This window comes from Paroedura picta, chromosome 1 (assembly GCF_049243985.1).
Source record: "Paroedura picta isolate Pp20150507F chromosome 1, Ppicta_v3.0, whole genome shotgun sequence".
Taxonomy (NCBI): domain Eukaryota; kingdom Metazoa; phylum Chordata; class Lepidosauria; order Squamata; family Gekkonidae; genus Paroedura; species Paroedura picta.
The window spans coordinates 155,084,687-155,107,244 of record NC_135369.1 but is presented as its reverse complement, the minus strand read 5'-3'; the positions used below and the strand labels follow the sequence as shown (position 1 = coordinate 155,107,244).

Below are 22,558 nucleotides of genomic sequence, written 5' to 3'. Positions count from 1 at the left end.
GTACAGAGGAGAGCGATGAAGATGATCTGGGGCCAAGGGACCAAGCTCTATGAAGATAGGTTGAGGGACTTGGGAATGTTCAGCTTGGAGAAAAGGAGGTTGAGAGGGGACATGATAGCCCTCTTTAAGTATTTGAAAGGTTGTCACTTGGAGGAGGGCAGATTGCTGTTTCTGTTGGCTGCAGAGGAGAGGACACGCAGTAATGGGTTTAAACTTCAAGTACAACGATATAGGCTAGATATCAGGAAAAGGTTTTTCACAGAGTAGTTCAGCAGTGGAATAGGCTGCCTAAGGAGGTGGTGAGCTCCCCCTCACTGGCAGTCTTCAAGCAAAGGTTGGATACACACTTTTCTTGGATGCTTTAGGATGCTTAGGGCTAATCCTGCGTTGAGCAGGGGGTTGGACTAGATGGCCTGTATGGCCCCTTCCAACTCTATGATTCTATGATTCTATAATTGCAAAGTCACTCTGCAGTGGAGGGAGAAAGCTGTGTTGTCTAAATCTGGCCTAATAATTGTGAAATGAGCCTTGGTGTATATAGTGTAATCACAAGCACAAATGTTTCAGTGATACAGTATTTGATCTAAGATCTGGCCATCTTGCAACTGCAATCACAACCATAAAATACAACATAGATGTTTGGTTTCATAGTTTGTATTTGTTTTGTGCTTGATGGTTTGTGTGAACTTGAGAACAGCCGCATGGCAATGAAAGAGGAAGGAAGGACATTAATGCAAGATGTCAGAAATAATATTGGGTCAGGCTCTTCTGCATCTGATTTTGTTATGTGGAGACACTGCTCATCACAATTGCAGTCATGGTTTTTAAGAACTCATTGCATTCATTCATTAAAGAAAATCAGAAAATTCAGAATGATAAGGATGAACATGTGAAATTCAGGCATGTAGATCACATCTGTTACAAAATGTATTGTGGTTTGCAACTGTATATTCTATGGTGGAGCATGATATTAACACAGGGCGTAATCCAGTCAGTTTTGACATTATTTTGCTTTCAGTAGAAAAACAGTTTAAATCTCTCCTAGAATTTATTGGAATTTAAAAGGACATAATTCTAGCTGGATTATGCACATAGATTTATTAAGATTTACAACTGATGTAAATTTTGCTGCTATTAGATTTTGCTATTACTAGATTTATAACTAATGCTAGCACATATGTTCCTTTTTAAAAATTTAACCCAAAACTATGATTTTGTTTCTCTAAATCTGAAGACAAATTCAATCTGAATTTCACGTGGCTTAAAAACAGTGTTTTAACTTTGCCCCAGGAATCCAAGATACAGTACCATGTGTATTCAGATTTGGTTCAAATCACTGGTCAATATAAATTGAGCACAACCAGATCTGGGTGTGGAAAAACACTGGCCAGTGGGTGCTTCCCAGCATCCAGTTTAAGGGCGTAGGACAACTGTACAATGGGAGGGAAATACTTGTTCAGAGCCAACGTTTGTATAACAAGGGCAGATTTCTTTTAGTGCACCATCTAGTCCAGAAGTCATGCATAAAACAAGAATTGCTGGCTAATGTTTGACTTTACAGCTTGTGTTCTACAGAAAGCCAAGCAAGACGATGGAATGGCCTGATCTTTAAAAGATCCTGGAAGCACCATCCTCCAGAACGACCAACGATCCCACCATTTGGGTTCTATAAACGGATTGATGTTTTCCCACTCTCATTTCCCATCTTTGTGCTGCTTTATTGGCTTGTTCTCCGCCACTGACCACGACCAGCCATTGCATGGCAACCTTCACTCTGCATTGATCAGCATTTGAAAATGGACATTTCACTATCCCTCAGCATACTTGGTATGTCCTCAGGCAGAAGGGAGAATTTTGAAGCTAGGCAGCTCCAAATCATGATTTGATGAAAGAATTTTTTGGAAATAAGAATACAGCATAGGGACCAATGGAGCTATGGAAATACCAGCAGCGACAATGAACATCAGGACAGGAAACTTAATTCTGACAATTCCTTCTGTGAAGGAAGTAGAAGCTTCAATTGCTTCAGCTGACATCTGGTCTGGAATCAAGCTTAAGGAAACACATAATATTAGTGTTCAACCTGGATGGCCCTGGCTCATCAGATCTTGGAGGATAAGCAGAGTTGGCCCTGGTTAATATTTGGATTGGGAGACTGCCAGGAAGTCTAGAGTTGCTTCAGAGAGGCAATGGCAAACCATATGTATTAGTCTCTTGTCTTGAAAACCCTACAGGGTCACTATAAGTCTGCTGCAAATTGATGGCACTATGTTAATGTATGCTCTGGCAGGTGTATTGATTCTCCTTAGTTTCTGGGCTTACTTCAAGGTCCAGGTGCCCACTGTAAGGTCCAGGATGCCCTTAGAGAACACCTGTCTTTGCAGGACAACAAAGACTGAGACCACATCCACACATGAAAAAATATAGCATTAAGCCTGCGTAATGGCTTAGTGCTAAATATTATCACACCTCCAGTGATTCCTCACCATCTTGCTGTCACGCTTCCATCTGCTGCCTTTTTGCGCTCCTTACGCTTCACATTGCCTGCTGGAAATGTTGGAAGAGAGCAATGCACTTTACACGCAACTCTCTTCCACCTATCAGTCAATCCTGGTAACCAATCCCCATTCTCAATGTTTTAAAGGGCGCGATGCCCACTAATTTTAATTAAGTACTTCTCTGTTGAAATGCCTGTGCATCTAATCATAGATGTATAGTGCTTTTTTATTGCCACACCTTATGGGATTACAAATCTTGATACTTTAAAAAATAAATTTCATTCCTAATTTTTTTTGGGGGGGAGGGGAGACTTTAGAGAGGCATGCTTTGTGGTACAACTTTGGGGGAAAATAATTTTTGGCTTTGGCTGCACGCTTGTACGCCTATTCATTGCTCCAGGCCATTTGCTTAAAAAAAAATCCTGTCCCTGGGAGAAGGGAGAGGGAGGTGAGTGTGAAGGTGGGATGTTGAAGGCAAAAGTAGCACTTCTTTGCCTCCACTCATTTCTTTTGCTGGTGGCCTGCTCTCTTGTAGCTCGCACTTTTTAGGTTAGGGAATCCACTGTATGCAATTCCCCAACTAACACTTTAAAATGGAAGATGTAGCGAGCAGTTTGCTGCCTGGACGATGGATGTTGGCAATGTCATACGGAGCACCCAGAATATGATGACGACCTAAGGTAAGGATTACGCTACATTTAATGGGTGTGGAAAGACTCCAAGTCCAATGGCACCTTTAAGACCAACAAAGATTTATTCAAGGTGTGAACTTTCAAGTGCAGCCACTCTTCTGCATGCACTCAAAAGCTCACGCCTTGAATAAATCTTGTTCGTTTTACAGCTGCTATTGGACTCAATTTTTGTTATGCTAATTCATACCAACACGGCTACCCACTTGAACCTGCCTTGCAGGGTTCTGAACCCGGCACGTCAGATCTTTCGAGCTGCCTGTGCTCCCAGCGCCATCCTTGAGAGATTTTGGGACGGTGAAAGGCTGGAGTAGGGCAGTCCGCAGTGGGGATGTGTGCCACTCCCTTCCCAAGAAAAGTGTCTCAATCTTTTAAAAATCACCTTTTTCTGCCACGAATTTGAGAGCTGTTCCTCAGCCTTGAGGTTTGCTTATGTGATATTTTAGCAATTAATAATTTTCTTGGTACTAAGTCTGTGGGTTCAGCCAGACACAGACGCCAAGTTTTTTGAAAACAACAGCTCTTTATTAACAACTCCTACTCCAAACACCGAACGGGGAAAAACAGGCCCTCAGGCAGCTTATATAGATTTCAGGCAGTTCAGTTCAGTTTATGATGGGTTGGCCTTCAAGCCATTATTTGCATATAGCATGAATGGTCCAGATACATAGCCCTTGTTATCTGTCTGTAGGATTGTCATTTGTACATGGCTTGGAATGATAGCTCTGAAAGGGATGTTTCACTGTAGCTCACAGCAACCCATCCAGCCCCTATGTGGATTATGAAACCGGGTCAGAGTCTTCTATTCAGACTAGTTTATTTATTTGATTTCATTTCTATACTGCCCTTCCATATGTCTCAGGGCGGTTGCCCAGGTATGCAGGTATTTATTTATTTGATTTCTATACCGCCCATTCATTCATTCGATTTCTATACCACCCTTCTATATGGCTCAGGGCGGTTGCCCAGGTATGCAGGTAAATATAACCTTGGAAATTAACCACACTAAATGCCCAGTCGGATGAGGCCTAAATCTTCTTCTGAGGCCATGAACGGCTGAGAACCACTCGGGAAAGGGGGAGGAGAATTCAGCGGCTCCAGGTCCTGGGAGTGTGATGCTGAACGGCTTCTGCGGGCTTGGCTGGGATTTCCCAGGCGCCCCTCCCCCAGGTAGTCATTCCTCCTGAGCTTCCCGAGTCTGGCGCGCCGAGGGCTGGGGGGGCCGCCGAATGTTACCAGGGGTGGGTGGGGGGGTTCAATGCATTTCTCCTCTGCTTTGTCCCCCGCTCAGCTGGACCACGCGGAAGAGCCGCCCTGCTTGGAGAGCCAGCGCTGGCATGGGCCCGTGTCCGTGCAGCTGCAGTGGGGCAGGCATGCTGGCGCGTCGCCCACCCCGCATCCTCCCCAGCCGCCGCCGCCTATTGTTCTGCCGCGCCATGTGCGAGCGCCCGCAGCCCAGGATGACAAGCAGCGCTCCGCGTTTCTTTGCTCTTCCAGCCTTGGCGGGGGCGGAGTCTGCCGCAGGTTTTCCGCGCCCCGCGCCGTCAACGCGAGACGACTTCGCCGCTGTCCGTCCGGTAGAGCCCGCGGCTGGCGCGGTCCCCACCTGCGACGAGGCTCAGGCCGGCGGTGCCACCACCCGCCAGCGGCGAGGGCCAATCCCTCTCTCCCGCGCTCCCCCACGCCCCCTTCTTGGCGCCGCCGCCTCTGGAAACCGGGGCGTTGCAGCTGGATGTCGCCAAGCCAGACCAGCATCGCGCCGCGACGGGGAGGCAGCAACAGGTTTCCGTCGCTGGCTGCTGCCCTCAGGTGCGAAAGGGAAGCGCTGCGGGGAGGGGGGGGGAGAGGGGGCGTCTTAGGCGAAGAAGGCGCGCGGAGAAGCGCTCGGGAGGCTTTCCCGGCCGTGCGAAAAGGCAGAAAATCCCCCTGAACGTTCACGGGTTTCCCGGCGGGCGGGCTCGTTCGGAACGCCGGAGAAGGGGCTGCCCGAACAAAGGGCCGTGAAGGCGCGCTGCGTGGCCCAGGCCGGACGGGGGCCGCGGCTGAAACAAAAGCGCTTCCCGCCCAGCGGCCCCCCACAGCCCGGGGGCGAATGGCCGGCGCTGGCTGACAGAAGCGCGCCCGTCCGCGCAACGCGCGCCGCCCTCGCCTGGGACGCGCCGCCTTCCCTCCCAGTGCCGGCGGCGGGGGCGCTCGCCTTCCCCGCGCAGAGAGAGAGAGGAGGGGGGGGGGGAGAGGGAGCGGACGAGGGAGGGGGCCGGGCCGGGGCTGCTGCGCTGCCTGCTCTCGCCCGGCTGCGGCCAGGAGCATCCCCAGAAGGCGGCGCGTTGGCCGGGTCTGGCGATGGCGCGTCCGCCTTCTCCTGCGGTTTGGCTCGCGTTGAGGTGAGCGGAGCCCCCTTCAGAGCCCGGCCGGAGGGGCGCGCGGGGAGCGGCGGGAGGCAGGATGCGCTTTCGTTGTCGCCGGCGCCTGATTAGCATTTGCTGCCTGCCTTGGCTTGGCTTGGCGGCTGTCGCTTCAGTGGGGCGAGCGGAGGGTGGGCGGGCGGCAGGCAGGCAGGCAGGCTCCTGGGGAAGGCTGGCTTCGTCTTCCGCTGCCAAACCATAAATTGCCACCGTCCATGAAATAGCCTCGCAGTGGTAGGGCGAGCGGCGGCGGGGGGAGAAGCAGCCGGGACGTGTTTGTTAAGGGCGATTTAGGGCCGCGTCGCTTCCAATCAGGCTTTCGCCTGCTTCTCTTCCCGCAGTCCCGATTAATCCCCTTCACTGCCTGGCGCTGCAGGCTGCCCCGAGCATATTCTCCTCCGCAGAGGCATCTTCTCTGGTCTTTCCTCCTAAGCCTAAACCGCATGGAAAGCTTAATTTTATTTTTGTGGGTTTTTCATCCGTCGCTCTTTTTCTTTGCGGCCTGCCGGGATGATTTGGCGCCGTTCTCCCAAAGGCTAAAAAAAAAAAAGCGTTAAATATAAAGCTTGAAAGCTTTCGTTCGTCCATTAATGTTTTATTAGAAAGTGTCTTGATCTTGGACAACCACCAACCATCGCAGAATTATTATTCAGCAAGCTTTGCCTTACATCATCATGGTGGTTAGCAGTCCTTTGGGAATGTGGACCCAAACAGGGATGAAAAGATGGGTTTGGGCAAACTGCTCTAAAATCTACTTGGTGTAATTGTAGTTGTATAGGCATTTTTAAAAATCCCCAAAGGGTGTAAAAGTGATTTGGGGAGAGGTATTTGCAAGAAGGCTGAGGTTCACATCCCCTTATTTTGATCCAGCTGTGTCTGCTTTTTCAAAAAAATACTTTTTAAAGATGTGTACAAAATATTCTTTTTTTTTCACTGTCTCATTATCCTTCCCCTGAACATTTGTGATCTGTTCCCCTTCCCCCCTTAACGCCAACCATTATTTGCAGTGAGGATACTGTCCCAGACATTCAAAATATTTTCCCTTCCCATATTTTCCCTTGTACAGTGGGGAACAAAAGCAGCTTGGACATCATCATACTCCCATCCATTTAATCCTCAGAGCAACCCTGTGAGGTGGGTTAACCTCTGAGAGAAAATGACTGGCTCAAAGTCACCCAGCAGGCTTTCATGATAGTGGATTTGAACTCAGGCCTTCCAGGTCCCAAGAGCCTCTTGTGGCGCAGAGTGGTAAGGCAGCCGCCTGAAAGCTTTGCCCATGAGGTTGGGAGTTCAATCCCAGCAGCCGGTTCAAGGTTGACTCAGCCTTCCATCCTTCCGAGGTTGGTAAAATGAGTACCCAGCTTGCTTGCTGGGGGGTAAACGGTAATGACTGGGGAAAGCACTGGCAAACCACCCCGTATTGAGTCTGCCATGAAAACGCTAGAGGGCGTCACCCCAAGGGTCAGACATGACTCGGTGCTTGCACAGGGGATACCTTTACCGTTACCTTTTACCTTCCAGGTCCCTCTACAGCTCCCTGTCTATTGCATCACACTGGCATCCATCCATCCATCCATCCATCCACCCCAGGGTTCCAACACCCACCATCGTTTCTGCTTGTAAGATGGTGTTTAATTGTGACTGGATCATGCCCATTCATTATTTCGTATTTAGGCAGCTACTCTTATTTCCTGCTGTGCCAATCCTATCTATACCATGTTAAATGTCTTAAACTCCATAGGCCTGTTCTGGCCCATAGAGACGTGCGAGTGTGGATCCTTATTTGAAAGCACCCCACAGCTTAATTAACCAGGGGGAAGTATTCCAGCCTAGCTTCCCAGCCAGAATAGAACCTGATAAATGTGCACGTGCTGTGGGGGAGCTTGATGTGGAGCACTTTCACATGAATGATGCTCTGTGCTCGTGCTCATTCGTGAAGTGGCACAGTTCCATGCACGATTATACCCCAGGCGGTGCTGAATGTCTGAATTGTTTGTAGGTTCATTGAGTCCAGCATGGCGGCTCACGACCACGAGGGGAGCTTAGCTTTGTGGTGAGCTGATGCACTTTGAGCTCTGGCCCTCCAAGTTAAAGGGAAGGCCCCTGTTTCTAGGCTGGTCTCCCACTACCTCAAGGGAGGGTCTCCAGGGAGAAGAAAGGTGAGTTGTGCCGTAAAAATGAGAGGGAATGGCGTTGAAGATGCCTTTGGGATAATCCCCCCCCTGAAATTGTATCACTCTTTCATAAAAGAGCCTTAGCAAACCTCCCCAAATTGCCACAGAGACCTCTGGGATAACATCTCATGCTCCCTTAACCCCAGAGAGATAGGAAGGCAGGAAGGGTGTGTATATCTGTGCTGAGGGGCTTAGAGAGAGAGTAGTGTAGGATAAGCTCAGCTGGCACATTGCGTGTGTGGGCGTGTCATCGGAAGACCTTTCTTAGTACCCCCATCAGAACCTGGAGCCAGCTGGGTTCATTTGCATGTTGAACATTTAGGAGCACAAGCAATGGAGTTGTACAGAAGATGCTTGCCAGGGAGGGGCTCTGCCCACTAGTTTGCTGGTTTTGATACGCTCTCTGTCCGTATTTCAGATGCCCAGTAATGATTCTCTGAATTGCCGTGAATGGTTATCTCAGTCCCCATGCAGAGCACAGCTCCTAGGAGTGGCCATCTGATGAAAGAAATCGTGATCAGTTAAACATACTTGCCCACGAGTTGATTAATCAGTTAATGTTTGCATTGGGTAGAAACCGCGGTTCTGAAACAAGGAAAAAATGTTTTTCGCTTTTAGATTATATGAGTGTATGTTGCAGCTGGCATCATCTTGGGGGGGGCAGGGGGAGGCATTCCTTGTGTGCAAGAGAAGGGTGGGAAGGATGCCTCTTGTATGGAGGGTGCCAGCTGTCTGCATTTTGCATACCTGTTTGCAAAAACAATTACAATAAATGCTTCTTGACTAATCAAGGAATGCCTTTATCGTTTATACAGTTTTGTGATTCAAGAAGGGCCATTCAGTACAGTGGTGTAGCCCTAGCAGCCTGATAGCCTGCTTAACCAGCTATAATAGTTAGGGAATACTGGGAACTGTAGTTTTAATGCGAGAATGAGGGAGACTAGCAAAGAAGGAAGCAACATTCCAACCCGAGGGGAGGATAACTGAAGGCACTGAGCATTTCTTGCAGATAAATGTACAGGTTAGATTATTTGCAGAGTAATGTGCCTACGCATGTGGTAGTTTCAAGGTTCCCAGTTACGGGAATCATCTCCGTCCCTGGCATATACTTAGTGAAGGCAATTCAGCTTTACAGGAAAGCAAGATTATATAGCATTTGCAGCTGCCCTGGTTTTACCTCAGAAGAAAGTAATCTCATCTCATGTAAACAGAAGGCACAGGGTAATGGAAGGCTGGAGAGCACGCACAGTGCAGTTTGCCAGAATTCTTAAGTCACCCTGTTAATGAGAGTAAATCCAGGGAGGCCTTGGTAGTAGAAGCTAAAAATGGATTTCAGGAAAGCTGTGAAATTTTCTTTCTTAGGTTGCAAATCCTAAGCCCTTTTATTGGGTTCAGAGCAAAGTCCATTGAACTCAGGCTGAAATCACAGCAGCATTATGGAAGACAAAGTTCAAATGTGACTTTAATTAACTTACCCATATAGTCGATTATTAGCCTCTTGTGGTGCAGAGTGGTAAGGCAGCAGACATGCTGTCTGAAGCTCTGCCCATGAGGCTGGGAGTTCGATTCCAGCAGCCGGCTCAAGGTCGACTCAGCCTTCCATCCTTCCGAGGTCGGTAAAATGAGTACCCAGCTTTCTGGGGGAGTAAAATAGTAATGACGGGGGAAGGCACTGGCAAACTACCCCGTATTGAGTCTGCCATGAAAACGCTAGAGGGCGTCTCCCCACGGGTCAGACATGACCCGGTGCTTGCACAGGGGATACCTTTACATGGTCAATTATAATCTGATTCTGGTGTTTGATCACTTTAAGAATGATATGCAAATTCTCTGTCATTTACTTCGGAGTAAACGAGCTCAGGCACTCTTCTTGGAAAATGCAATATTCATTTGCAGCAGTGCAGTCTCCTTCAGTAATGCTCTTTCCTTCAGGACAACTCAAAGCTACAATTTAAAAAAAAGCTTTGTACTATGTGCTGATTGTGGTTTAGACAATGTAGAATTAGAAAATGAATTGAGTATTAGAATTAGAAAATGAACTGAGTGTTAGAAAATGAACTGATTCATATATTGCAAGTTCAAATTTCTAGTGGAAATTATTATATTAGATTATAATTGGAATCATTTACGAAAGTTGCAGCCATGTGGCCCAATTAGAACAAGAATGCTGTCTGCTGGGCTCAGAACCAGACTGCTGTCTAGGTATGACCATTGAAGTGTGCAAGAAAATAGGTTTCTTTTACAGAATACTGTCAAAAGTGGTAAAATGAGTCTGCTTTATAAAAGCCAAATTCAGGCATCCCTTGTTCTATTCCCAGTTCTCCTTCTGCACAAAAGGATGAGATTTTATACATGGTGGGACTGTAATCACAAGTTTGATAATGGAAGAAAAGTCCTTTTCTTCAAGTATACAATACTATTCTGAGGATGCAATTTAACAACTGGATCTTGCTGCTAAAACCTCTTGCTTGGAAGTTGGGTGAAAGTGTTTTGGAACTCCATGAGATGTGGCTTCTCTTCATATTGTACATCTATGATAGAAATGAGCCAGGGACGAAGGTGTCAGGGAAATTTGGCAGGGTCCGTGCTTGGATGGGAGATCACCAAGGAAGAATCTGCAGAGGAAGGCAAGGGCTAACCATCTCTGCTTCTCACTGTCCTTGAAAAAGTCCCTTGCTGGAGTTACTATATCCTGGTTGTAACTGGATGACACATATGTAAAAAGGGGCTGGATGAAGGGGGGATTGGTAATTGTGATGGAATTATTATGATGGTTTTTGTGTCTGCATGTGGCAGGAAGGTTTGCATTTCACAGGGGAAGCAAGGCAATTGGGGTCAGAAGAAAGACTGACTGGAAAATGTCATAGAAGAGAATATTTAGGGTTCTAAATATTCATTGCAAGTGTATATTCTGAAGTTTCTGTTCAACAGCTGATGTGCTATGCATGTCTGGATGCAGATCACTAGTATATCATTTCCCTGAGAGCCAGCCTTGGTCTCGTAGTTAAGAGCGTGGACTTTAATCTGGAGACCCGGATTTGATTTCCAACTCCTCCTTCTCCTCATGTCCTCAGCTGGGTGACCTTGGGCTGTTTTCTCGGAGCTATTGAGCCTCACCTACCTCACAAGAGTGGCTGCTGTGGGGAGAGGAAGGGAAGACGATTAATTGTAAGCTGCTTTGAGATCCTTTCAGAGTGAAAAAGCAGAGTAAAAACAAAGAGCTCGTCTTCTTTTCCTCAGGTTCGAACACTTGTATATGTTCCTTATGGCTCTGCCTTTATTAATTTATAAAATGTATGTGCCATCTTTTCAGAGACCTGCTTGAAGTGGCTCACTATCTAAAAACAATAACTAGAACAACACAGGAATTGCCAATATTAAAACAAGCCGGAAAAGATGGACACCTCTCCCCCCCGCCAAGTTAAAAGACCTCAATATACCCATTCAATGCAAACAAATATTGTGGCATGAGCACCTAAAATCCTCTCTCTGCAAACCCCTTGCACCATCTCTTAAGGTGGGGAACAAAGGTGGGTGGGCCTGGGAAAAGGATACATACTACCCTATATGTGCTTGTACTTAGTATGTGGAGGCCTTTGGGGCAGGTTACCAACTTAACTGGGGGTGAATTAAGATTCTAGTTTCTCCAAAGGCCTGAGTTTAAGCAGGCAGATGACCCTGTGGTGGTCCCAAAGTGAGATAAAACTTTTCAGAGGTTGGGCTGCTAGAGGACCTATCACTTGCTGCCCAGTGCCATCCTAAACTCCTGCACACTGGCTTGGTACTGCAGAACCACAATCCTAGTTCTGTGTTGCTTGAGGAGTGCTGGGAATGTCTCAGGACCAATTGGCTTGGAGGCAAAAGTTAGAGAAGGGCTGCTGCTGTCTCCCCTGCAGACAGACATGCAACAGTGATAACACCTGCTTGGTCTTCTATGAGTCACAGAGCCCAATAATGGCTGTTGTTTTCCATGTGGGCAAGCAATGGGCCGACATGGGTTCCTTCTCCATGAAGATGGGTCACAGAAGGACCTACTGGAAGAAGGGGTATGTGTGTTTTGCAAAGGAATGGAGAATCTCCTCCATTCCTGGGATTGCCTCCTCCATGTACAACAAATGGATGCATCTCTCTGCCAGTATAAGCAATTCGTCATTTCACACCAAACCCAGATTTCAAATGGCTTGATCTCTGTTTTACTCCCACATTAGTTTCTGCCTTGGCATCAGTTTTGGATAAAGCAGTGAACAGAATGGAGCTAACAACTTTAACCCTTGACTTCAGACCTTCACTGTAGTGGGCTTCGTGAATAGGAAATCAGAATGCTTGCTTGGCAATAGGTCTTCTGAAAAATCAAATGGATGTGCTCTCCAGTTCCAGATGCAAATTCTGCACATCCCGTGTGCTAGGTTAGATGACATCTAGGAGCCAGCCGTCTCCAGTTTATTGCAGAACATGACAAACTCTTCTTGCCTCCAGTTTGTCACAGAGCACGCACTTCCCACAACTAGCCAGGGGAGTCACCCTAGTCTAGTCATCTGTTTCTAACTTTAGTTCTTTGGTCACTAAGGGGAAAACTCAGCTTCCTGGCTCTCCATATTTTTGCTATCGAATAGCAAAGGAGATCCCGACATGAAAGCTTTTGGTAAGGTTCCATATGATAGTCTTGTTGACAAGTTGGTAAAATATGGCATGGATCCCATAACAGTTAGGGGGATCGATAAGTGGTTGATAGATCGTAGCCAAAGGGTGTTTATTAATGGTTTGTCATCCTCTTGGAGGAGAGCAGAGTGTCCCAGGGATGTGTCCTTGGCCCTTGTTCAACATATTCATAAATGATTTGGATGAAGGAATAGGGGGGTGCTTATTAAATTTGCAGATGATATTAAACAAGGAAGGGTAGAAAAGACACCAGAAGACAGAATCAGCATACAGGATGATCTTGACAGGCTAGAAAACTGGGCTAAAATGAATTTCAGTAGTGGTAAGTGTAAAGTTCTGCATTCAAACACATCATTATAGGATGGGAGAGACCTGTCTCGGCAGTACTATGTGTGAAAAGGATCTAGGGATCTTAATAGACGAAACACTGAACATGTCAGCAGTGTGACTCAGTGGCTAAAAAGGCAAATGGGATTTGGGGTTGTATCAAATGAAGTGTCCACTGCTTTACTCTGCTCTGGTTAGACGTCAGAGTACTGTGTTCAATTTTGGGCACCACAGTTGAAGAAGGATGTAGAGAAACTGGAGCATGTCCAGATGGTGAGGGGTTTGGAGACCAAGACGTATGAGGAAAGGGTGAGGGAGCTTGATCTGTTTAGCCTGGAGAGAAGGCGACTAAGAGATGATATGATAGCCATCTTCAAGTACTTGAAAGGATGTCATATAGAGTAGATCAGAGTTGTTTTCTGTTGGACCAAAACCAATGGGTTGAAATTAATTCAAAAGAATTTTTGGCTAAACATCTGGAAGAAGTTCCTGATAGAGTGGTTCCTCAATGGAACAGGCTTCCTCAGGAGGTGGTGGGTTTTCCTTCTTTGGAAGTTTGTAGGCAAAGGCTAGATAGAAATGCTCAAAGAAATGCTGATTCTGTGAATTTAGGCAGGTTGTGTCGGGATTGTGTCGGTGTTTGGTTCTCGTGGCCCTTCCTTGCATACCCAGAGAAATGCCAATTGCCACTTTTGAGCAGGGAGCCAAATTTCTTCCACGCCAGACTGGCTAGAAATTCTGTTTTGTTTTTTTGAAGGCAGGCATCATCTGGGTGTGGAATTGGGGGTCACTGTGGGTGAGCAGGTAATTGGAGTAGATGACCCTGGGGGTCCATTCCAGTTGTATAATTCTGCATTCTGATTTTAACTCTGTACTGTAGTTCCCTTTTGCTTGGGTCTTTCAGTGTAAGTGGGAACAGTTTTGCTGGGGAATGTCTTATTTCTTGGTTATTGCCTACATTTATGCTTTGTGCAGTTCTACACTAAGGGTGTGTAAGTTCAACCACAACATATTTATGTATTACTTACAGAGCTCATGTTTCCTAAAAGGAAAATAACAAGGTCATTTAGACAGAACATAGGAAAAGAAAAGGAAAGAATTCTGGCTCTGACTTTATTATTTTTTTGAAAAGAAAACCTCTATTTATTTTAGAGGGCAGCTGATGAAATCCTGCTGGTCTGCAGTGTCGATATAACTTAATAAAAATTCTGCCTCCTCATTGTTGGCTTGGTTCTGAAGCTAACCACAAACCCCTTGGCAGGAGGATGTTTTGCTCTGTGAAACAAGACAACCAGTGGCCGTTCAGTGCTGTGACAGAATGGTGCCACACCCCAGGGCCATGTTTTTTAAGGATTACAGCTCAGAACTGAAGGGTTCAATCACAGCAAGGGGGAAGTGCATTCCTTTCACCCTTCTCTACACCCCCAAATGGTGCTCAGCAAAACAGACGCAAAGGTTTGGGAGGCCATCCAGGCTGACCAATCACATCCCTTTGCATAGGGGCGGTATATCTAAATAATTAGTAACTGATATCCCCCCCCCCGCCCAGACTCTGAAGAAAGGTTCTCAAGAAGGATTACGCCACGATGTGTGAAATTGTATTGATGCTTAGAATATTTCCCAGCAACATATTGTTCCAGATTAACATTTATGCTACATGCTCATGTGTAGGATTAAAAAGGGTTTTCAGAAAATCCTCTCCATCATCTTTGTGATGCTTAAGAGTAGAGCTCAATCCAACCTCCTTTTCAGTAGAGTTCTCATTTGTTTATTAGCCCCCTTAAATTTTCATAACTCGTGCGGGAAATGACAAGTCAGTCTATGAGCAAGGTCCTGGTTGTGTAATGTTAATGGCATTAAGAAGAAGAAGAAGAGTTGGTTCTTATATGCCGCTTTTCCCTACCCGAAGGAGGCTCAAAGCGGCTTACAGTCGCCTTCCCTTTCCTCTCCCCACAACAGACACCCTGTGAGGTGGGTGAGGCTGAGAGAGCCCTGATATCACTGCCCGGTCAGAACAGTTTTATCAGTGCTGTGGCGAGCCCAAGGTCACCCAGCTGGCTGCATGTGGGGGAGTGCAGACTCGAACCTGGCATGCCAGATTAGAAGTCCGCACTCCTAACCACTACACCAAACTGGCTCTCTTTGTGATGACTCATTAAGCCATCTTAATGCGTGCCTGAACTTAATAAGTGCCTAAAATAAGCAGAACAGGCAACAGGCGTCTATGGGATGGCGGGAACAGGAGGGCTAACGCTGCAGCTCATATGCATTGAGTGTACAGTCTGTTTCACCATGCAGACGCCTGCTGTGTGGGCCAAAGGCAAATGTGGTTTGTTAGTTTCATTCCATTTGTCCTCAGGATCTCAGGATACCTAGCTCTTCCCTTTATTTCATCCTCACAGCTATCTGTGCTGTAAGTTAAGAGAAAAGGTGACTGATTCATGGTTACTCACAGAAGCTCACTGGGTATTTCCAGTGACGATCGACCCTCTAACCACTATACTATCCCAATACTACAGGTAGAGAAACTACAATGCCTTATGTATACTCTAGAGTGGCGCCATATTATATTTTGAGCTGCAGCACAACTGGCAGAATTATGGTCTATGCTAGCCTTTCACAAGTTTTTGACCATTGAGAAACCCCTGAAACATTCTTCAAGCTTCAAGAAACCCCAGAAGTGGTGTGATCATGCAGAATATGGTTGGGAAGCATAGCTGTGTACACACCCACCCTAGGGCCTCTCCCCTTTCCACCATCTCTAGGTTCATCATTGGCCATTTTTGGCAGGGAGGGTGGGTCAGCATGGCAATATGTAAAAGGTAAAGGTATCCCCTGTGCAAGCACCGGGTCATGTCTGACCCTTGGGGTGACGCCCTCTAGCGTTTTCATGGCAGACTCAATACGGGGTGGTTTGCCAGTACCTTCCCCAGTCATTACTGTTTACCCCACCCCCCCAGCAAGTTGTTTATGGATAGCCTTTAATTATCAGGAGCCAATGTGGTATAGTGGTTAAATAATAATAAATTTGATTTTTAGCCCACCGACCTCGGAAGGATGGAAGACTGAGTCAACCTTGAGCCGGCTGCTGGGATTGAACTCCCAGCCTCATGGGCAGAGCTTTCAGTCTGCATCTCTGCTGCCTTACCACTCTGCGCCACAAGAGGCTCTGTATATATATAGTCATATAGCCCGATAAATGTTTAACACACATACACAATTGCGTTTCTGGGTAAGATGGTTGAAAGGGCCGTAGCAGACTCCCTTGTGGGGTCCCACAAGGGGTGGTACTCTCTCCTACACTATTTAACATCTTTATGCACCCTCTGGCATAGGTGGTCCAGAGGTTTGGGCTGGGCTGTCACCAATAGGTGGATGACACCCAGCTCTATCTCTTCATGGACGGTCACCCAGATTCTCCCTCAGCCAGAAATCTGGGCGTGATCCTGGATGCCTCCCTTTCGATGGAGGACCAGGTCACTGGAGTAGTCTTCACCATCTTCATGGTAGTCTTTACCATCTTCACCAGGTGACACTACTAGCATTCTACCTGCCCTCGAACTGTCTGAGCACAGTGATACATACAATGGACACCTCCAGACTAGATTTCTGTAACTCGCTCTACGCAGGCCTACCATTGTCCCTGATCTGAAAACTGCAGCTGGTGCAGAATGCAGCTACTAGGGTCCTCACAGGTACATCTTGGAGGGCCCATATCCAATTCGTGCTGAGGTTGCTGCATTGTTCAAGGTCTTGGTTTTAACCTTTAAGGCCATACCTTGAGCTCTACCTATCTGAGGAACCGCTTGTTTCCTTATGCCCCCCACAGGGCTCTTTGCTCTGCAGGTTCTAATCTGCTGGAGGTCCCTGGCTGTAGGGAAGTGTGCCTGGCCTCAACCCAGGCCAGGGCCTTTTCAGTCCTGACCCCAACCTGGTGGAATGAGCTGTCAAGTTCCAAAGGGCCTGTAAAATGGAGCTCTTCCTCCAAGTCTTTGATTGAGGCCGGAGCTAGTAGCAATGAAAGCCCTCCTCAAGCTACACTGTAACCTCATCCGTAGTCCATACCCTGAGTCAGTTGGCTGGTTGGGGATTGGGTAGTGTGTATGTGTGGGGATTATGCCGCTATCTCCTGTTTGTTTTATAAGGGGTCGACTGGGTTTTATTGAGGTTTATCTGTGTTATGTAACCCTCCCCAAGTCCCTGGAGTGTGGCAGGCTAAAATTGTAATTAATAAATAAACAACTCCCAGCCATTATTAGAGAAACCCATCCAGGGCCATCAAGAAACCCTAGGGTTTCACAAAACCCTGGCTGAGAAAGCCTGGTCTATTCTTGAGGTGGGCAGATACATTATGGACTAAATAACTGAACACCGTGAAGAAGATGGTATCTTCTGAAACAAATAGTCCCAAACTTAGTCTAGACCAGTAGTTTTCAACCTTCCTAATGCCACAACCCTTTAATACAGTTCCTCATGTAGTGGTGACCCCCATCCATAAAATTATGCAAGTGTTCTTTCACAGAAATTAAACCAAAACTGACCAATGGTGTGAAGATCCATTGTTCATGATTGTATATCAATTGTTTGTTTTTTTCTGGCGGGGTTTCAGTTCAGTTCTGCTTTTGTCCTACCAAACTGCGCCACCACCTGGAGTGCCTGGTGGGAGACTGCACTGCGCTGGAGGCACTGCTGGAGTGGCGGCAGCCGAGGGCAGCTGCCTGCAGGAGGAGCAGCAACAGTGGCGGTGCCCCCCCCCCAGCCAAACTGCTTGCCCTGCCGTGACCCCTGTGGAAGGGTCATTCGACCCCCAAAGGGGTCCCAGCCCCCAGGTTGAGATCCACTGGTCTAGGTAATTGAAAGTCTTCTGAAGGAAACATGAGGCTATAACATGCCTTATCAGGTGCAGCCCAAGGTATTTTAATTGGCCAGTAAAGTTCTCTGTGGGAAGAAGTAAAAGCCCAGTTGATATATTTCTGCCTCACAAACCATGAGGGTACATTGGCATCAACTTTAGGGTTAGTAACCTCCAGGGGCAGTGTGGAGCTCTCCCAGAATTATATCTGATCTCCAGATTACAAAGATCCATTTCCCTGGCAAAAATGGCTGCATCAGAAGGTGGATTCTATGCGATTATGCCCCAATGAGGCCCCTCTCCAAACCCCACTCCCCTGTCCTCAGGAGCCACCCCCAAATCTGGAGCTGGTAACTCTGGTTCATCTTATATAAAATAACTTGTTGGCAAGTTGGGCCATCGGAGCCACTGGGCCCAAAGTATTTCTTCCTGATACCTCATGGTTCAGTGTTTTGGCAGATGACCAGTTGGAAGCCGTTATTAAATGTTAAATTGACCATTCCCTGTGATGTTGAAACGGATTCTAATATATAGTTAAGCTTGTGGGGCCTCTAATCAGGAAAACTTATTCTTGGAAGCGTTGGTTGTTGAGCTCATTTGGGAAGAAATATGTACTTGCTAAACGGAGTAACTTTTACTACTTAAGGCAACCTGGAACTGCAATATGTTTTTGAGAGATGTTGGGGAAAGGTTTAATAGGCACTCTTTAAAAGGATGTAATTATCTATGCTCTTCAAGATACATCCTGTAATTGAAGGGAAAAGTCTTAAACTCCGTTTTTACCCACTCCTATAATTAAAAAAGTCTCCTCCTTGAACTGTCCCATGTGGAGATTGTCAGTCTTGAAGATAAGAAAGGGTTTTTTTTTTTTAAGGTTGAAGTTAATTAAATAGCCCTGAAAGCTGTTTTTTGTTTTCATGTCAACTTTGCAATGCTTTCAGAGCACTGTCTAGCCAGATGTAGGCATTTGTCCTCTTAATTTCAATAGGAAAATTGGAAGAGTTTCAAACTTTTCCCCATTGTAATCAAAGTATTATGGAATTGTACCGTTTTTTCCCCTATAAATGTCTACTCCATGTTGTTTGCTTTCGGTGCTAGCAAGGAGGACAATTTTACATGTTCAAGGTGTTTACAGTGTTTAACAACATAGAAGATATTGACAGTATTTTAAATCATAAAAGGCTTTGTTAAAAGGAATACTTTAGAGTAGGATGGTACCAACCTGGATGGTACACCCTTCCCCTCGCCAGGGCAATGGAAGGATCCAGGGGGCGATGAGGAACTTGAGGGCATAGGGGGGCAGTAATCTGAATCTTCCTGCTGCAGGTGCATTTTCGTAGTGAGAGACATTCCAAAGTGGCTTGCCATTGCTTCCTTCCAGGTAGTAGTGACCATGGACTCCTTGGTGGTCTCCCATCCCAGTGACAACCAGGGCCAACCCTGCTTAGCTTCCTGAAGGCCGGCGGCTGCGGCTCCCTCTCCCCGCTCTTCCAGGCCACCAACAAATCAGCTGCCGAAGCGGCCGATTAGCTTGTGGCCCGGCAAGCTTCTCTTCCCCCCATCCCGAAGCAACAAGCTTGCCGGACTGCAAGCTAATTGGCCGCTTCGGTGGCCGATTTGCTCACGGCCTGGTGAGCTTCTCGCTGCTGGGGGGGGCGGGAAGAGGGAGCCACGGCCCGGGGGTTGGGGACCACTGCCCTAGAGCAGCAGTGCCCAACCTTTTTTTGGTTGAGGACCGCCTCCGGGGGTGTGGAGAGCCAGTGACCTGGGCGCCGCGCATGCGCAGCAGCTCCACACAAACACACATGCGTGGCTGCTCAGCGCAAATGTATATGCATGGAGCTGCTGTGCATTTGCACATGTGTGTTTGCGTCCGCCGGCATGCCAGTGGCCGTGCCTGCCTCTTCCCCCCCCACCTCATGGCGAGAAGCTTGCCGGGCTGTGAGCGAAGTGGCCGGGCGAGCTTCTTGCTGGGGGTGGGGGGTGGGAAGAGGCAGGCCTGGCCGCCGCTGGCCCAGTACTGAGGCCTTCGTGGCCCACTACCGGGGTTGACGACCCCCGCCCTAGAGTAGCTGAACTGCTACTAAACTAAGTTTCTGGGCAGTTTTAAAAAGTACCCTCACAGCTTTGCACTAATTTAATCTGGATGTGATCAGAGCACAGATCACAGTGACCATATTAATTGAGGAATGACATATCAGCTGAAATGTCCACTACAACATGTCCTGGAACAGATCTAGCCATAGGATACAGCAATATACTCTAACTACAAACCTGCTTTTTCAGCAGGATTATAGACTCCCTCCAGAAATGGCTGACTTCTCATTTCTTGAGCAGTTTTATCATCAACTGTTAATCAAATTTTATTGTTGTTCTTGTTTTTGTCTGTTCCTTGCCTGGGTGATTGAGGACTGCAACTAATTGCATTAGCTGATTTGCATTAGCTGGCAGTTTTGCCTGGGGTTGACTGCTAGCTCCACCCTCTGCTGGGTCGGCCTTTGTGCTATAAAAGGCTCTTGTTTGCCAAAGGCGCATACCAAACTACAAAAGCTAAAGGACTGTTGCAGATCAAGTTGGAAGGCTCTATGAGTGTTCCAGAGTTTGCAGAAGGGGTCTGCTTCTTCCCACAATGTATCTAAGTGGCTTAGCTGGTGATGGTTGTCACTTGTATTGTACAAGTTAGTAACGCTCCTGGAGAAGGTACAGAAGCTAGAAGAATGCCTGTCCACACTTTATTCTAAAAAGGAGGGTGAAGAGTTCTTAGAAATCATGGAGCATTTTTGGAGGGCAATTGGGAGAGGTAGGAAAGGTGTCCCACAAATTAGAGAAGACCCCAATACAAGAGGACAGCAGGTGGAAGAACATTACTCAGAGGTGTCGAAAGATAGATATTCTGCCCTTCTCAAACTCAGAAATTGTTTTCAGGAACTGCCTGTAGATAGTGACTGGACCCCAGGAACAAGTGCTATTCACCCAACTCCCTTGAAGCTCAGAATATGTTTCACAAGCCCCTGTGGATGAGAGGACTACCGCTTCTGCTCCCCAATGTGCTAGGACTAGGAGACGCATGCTGGTAATTGGGGATTCCTTATTGAGAGTAGAAGCCGAAGTGTGTCGACTGGACTTCTTGTCTCGAGAGGTATGCTGTCTACCTGGCGCGAGAATCAAGAATGTCATGGAAAGAGCCGGGAGACTTGTAAAGCCCAAGGACAGATATCCCTTCCTGCTCATTCATGGGAACAAATGATACTGCCCAGTGCAGTATGGAGCATATCAAGTGAGACAACATGGCCTTGGGGGAAAAACTGAAGGACTTGGGAGCAGAGGTTGTGTTTTCAACAGTTCTTCCTGTTAATGGCCAAGGTTTAGGAAGGGAAAGAAAAATAATGCAAATAAATGACTGGTTACATCATTGGTGTCATCAGGAAAGTTTTGGGGTTTTGTATCATGGATAATGCTACCGTAATAAGGCTCTTCTATTGGAAGATGGTTTGCACCTCACAAAGGTGGGGGAAAATGTCTTTGTGAAGAGGCTTTAAAACTAAGCCCAGTGGGGGAGCGTGACGTACCTTCAAAGCCTGGTTCGATGACGATAACTGTAGATGGGCACACTACAGATTTCAAGGGAATGACACATTTGCAGGGAACTATTAACTTATGGGAAAGTTCAAAAAGTAAATGCCTGGGGTATTTGTATGAAGGATTGCAATGTCTCTATACCGAGTTTCGTCAATCCCCGGTCTGTGGCCTGGTACCGGGCCGTGAAGGCCTCGGTACCAGGCCGCCGCCAGCTGTGCCTGCCCCTCCCCCTCCGCAGCAAGAAGCTCGCCAGGCTGCAAGCAAAGTGGCTGCTTTGCTCACGGCCGGGCTAGCTTCCCGCTGCGAGAGGGGGGGAAGAGGCAGGCGCGGCCACCGGCATGCCAGTGGACACAAACGCGCATTTACGGAGCTGCTGTGCATGCATGTTAGCGCCCCTGCTGGTGTAAACATGCATGCGCGGCAACTGCACATGCACGTTTCCTCGCAGCTGCCGCGCGTATGTGGTGCCCAGGCCGCTGGCTCTTCCCCATCCCTGGAAGCGGTCCTCAACCGCAAACCGGAAGGAAGGGGGCTATGATCTAACAGGCAGTACAGAACCCTGTTAGGATAACTTTCACAACTGGAATAATAGGATTGAGGGGTACAACATATTTAAAAGGGACAAAAAATAAAGAAGGGGGGAGGAGTAGCCCTATTTGTTCAGAATATATATAGTTTTGATGAAATCTATGTTTCTGAGCATGAGAGTTCAGCTGAGAGTCTTTAGGTAAAAATAAAAGGAGTAGGAAATATTAGTGGCACTATGGTGTGTGGGAGGGTCTGCTGTAGACCACCAGGCCAGGCAGAGGACTTGGATGAGATGCTCCTAGACCAGATTACAAAGTTCTCAGAGAGACGGGACCTAGTGGTCATGGGAGATTTCAGTTACCCAGAGATCTGTTGGAAGACCAGCTCTGCTAAAAATGAAAAGACCAATCAATTCTTGTCTTGCTGACAACTTCATTTCCCAGAAAGTGGAAGTGGCACCCAGGGGGTCTGCTGTTTTAGACTTTATTCTTACCAATAGGGAAGAACTGGATCACAAGGTAAGAGTTGTGGGTGCACTTGGCAGTAGTGGCCATGTGATTTTGGACTTTATAATGTTGGGGAAGAGAAAAGCTGTACGTAGTCACACATATAGGCTGGACTTCAGGAGAGCAAATTTTAACAAACTTAAAGTTATGTTGGGTAGAATCCTGTATTCAGAAAAACTGAAGGAGATGGAAGTCCAAGAAGGCTGGGAGTTTCTCAAAAGTGAAATACTTAATGCACAATCGCAGACAATTGCCTTGAGAAGGAAAACTGGGAGGAACCTGAAGAAACCATGATGGCTCCATAAACAGCCTTCAAAAGAACTGAATAATAAAAAACACTC

The 22,558-nt window shown here is 47.1% G+C and overlaps 1 protein-coding gene across 2 annotated transcripts in view; it reads left to right on the top strand.

Annotated features, from left to right (window-relative positions):
- Window positions 1-4,696: 4,696 nt before the first annotated feature.
- The window catches only part of KBTBD11 (kelch repeat and BTB domain containing 11), a 38,665-nt gene continuing 20,803 nt past the window's right edge, over window positions 4,697-22,558 (top strand). Inside the window, exon 1 of one of the 2 annotated variants that reach the window (XM_077309322.1) lies at window positions 4,697-4,996. The gene's annotated coding sequence lies outside the window, so the exon portion shown is untranslated. Of the gene's footprint in view, window positions 4,997-5,437; window positions 5,572-22,558 lie in introns of those variants that run through there. The other variant, XM_077309312.1, reaches the window with a different exon arrangement.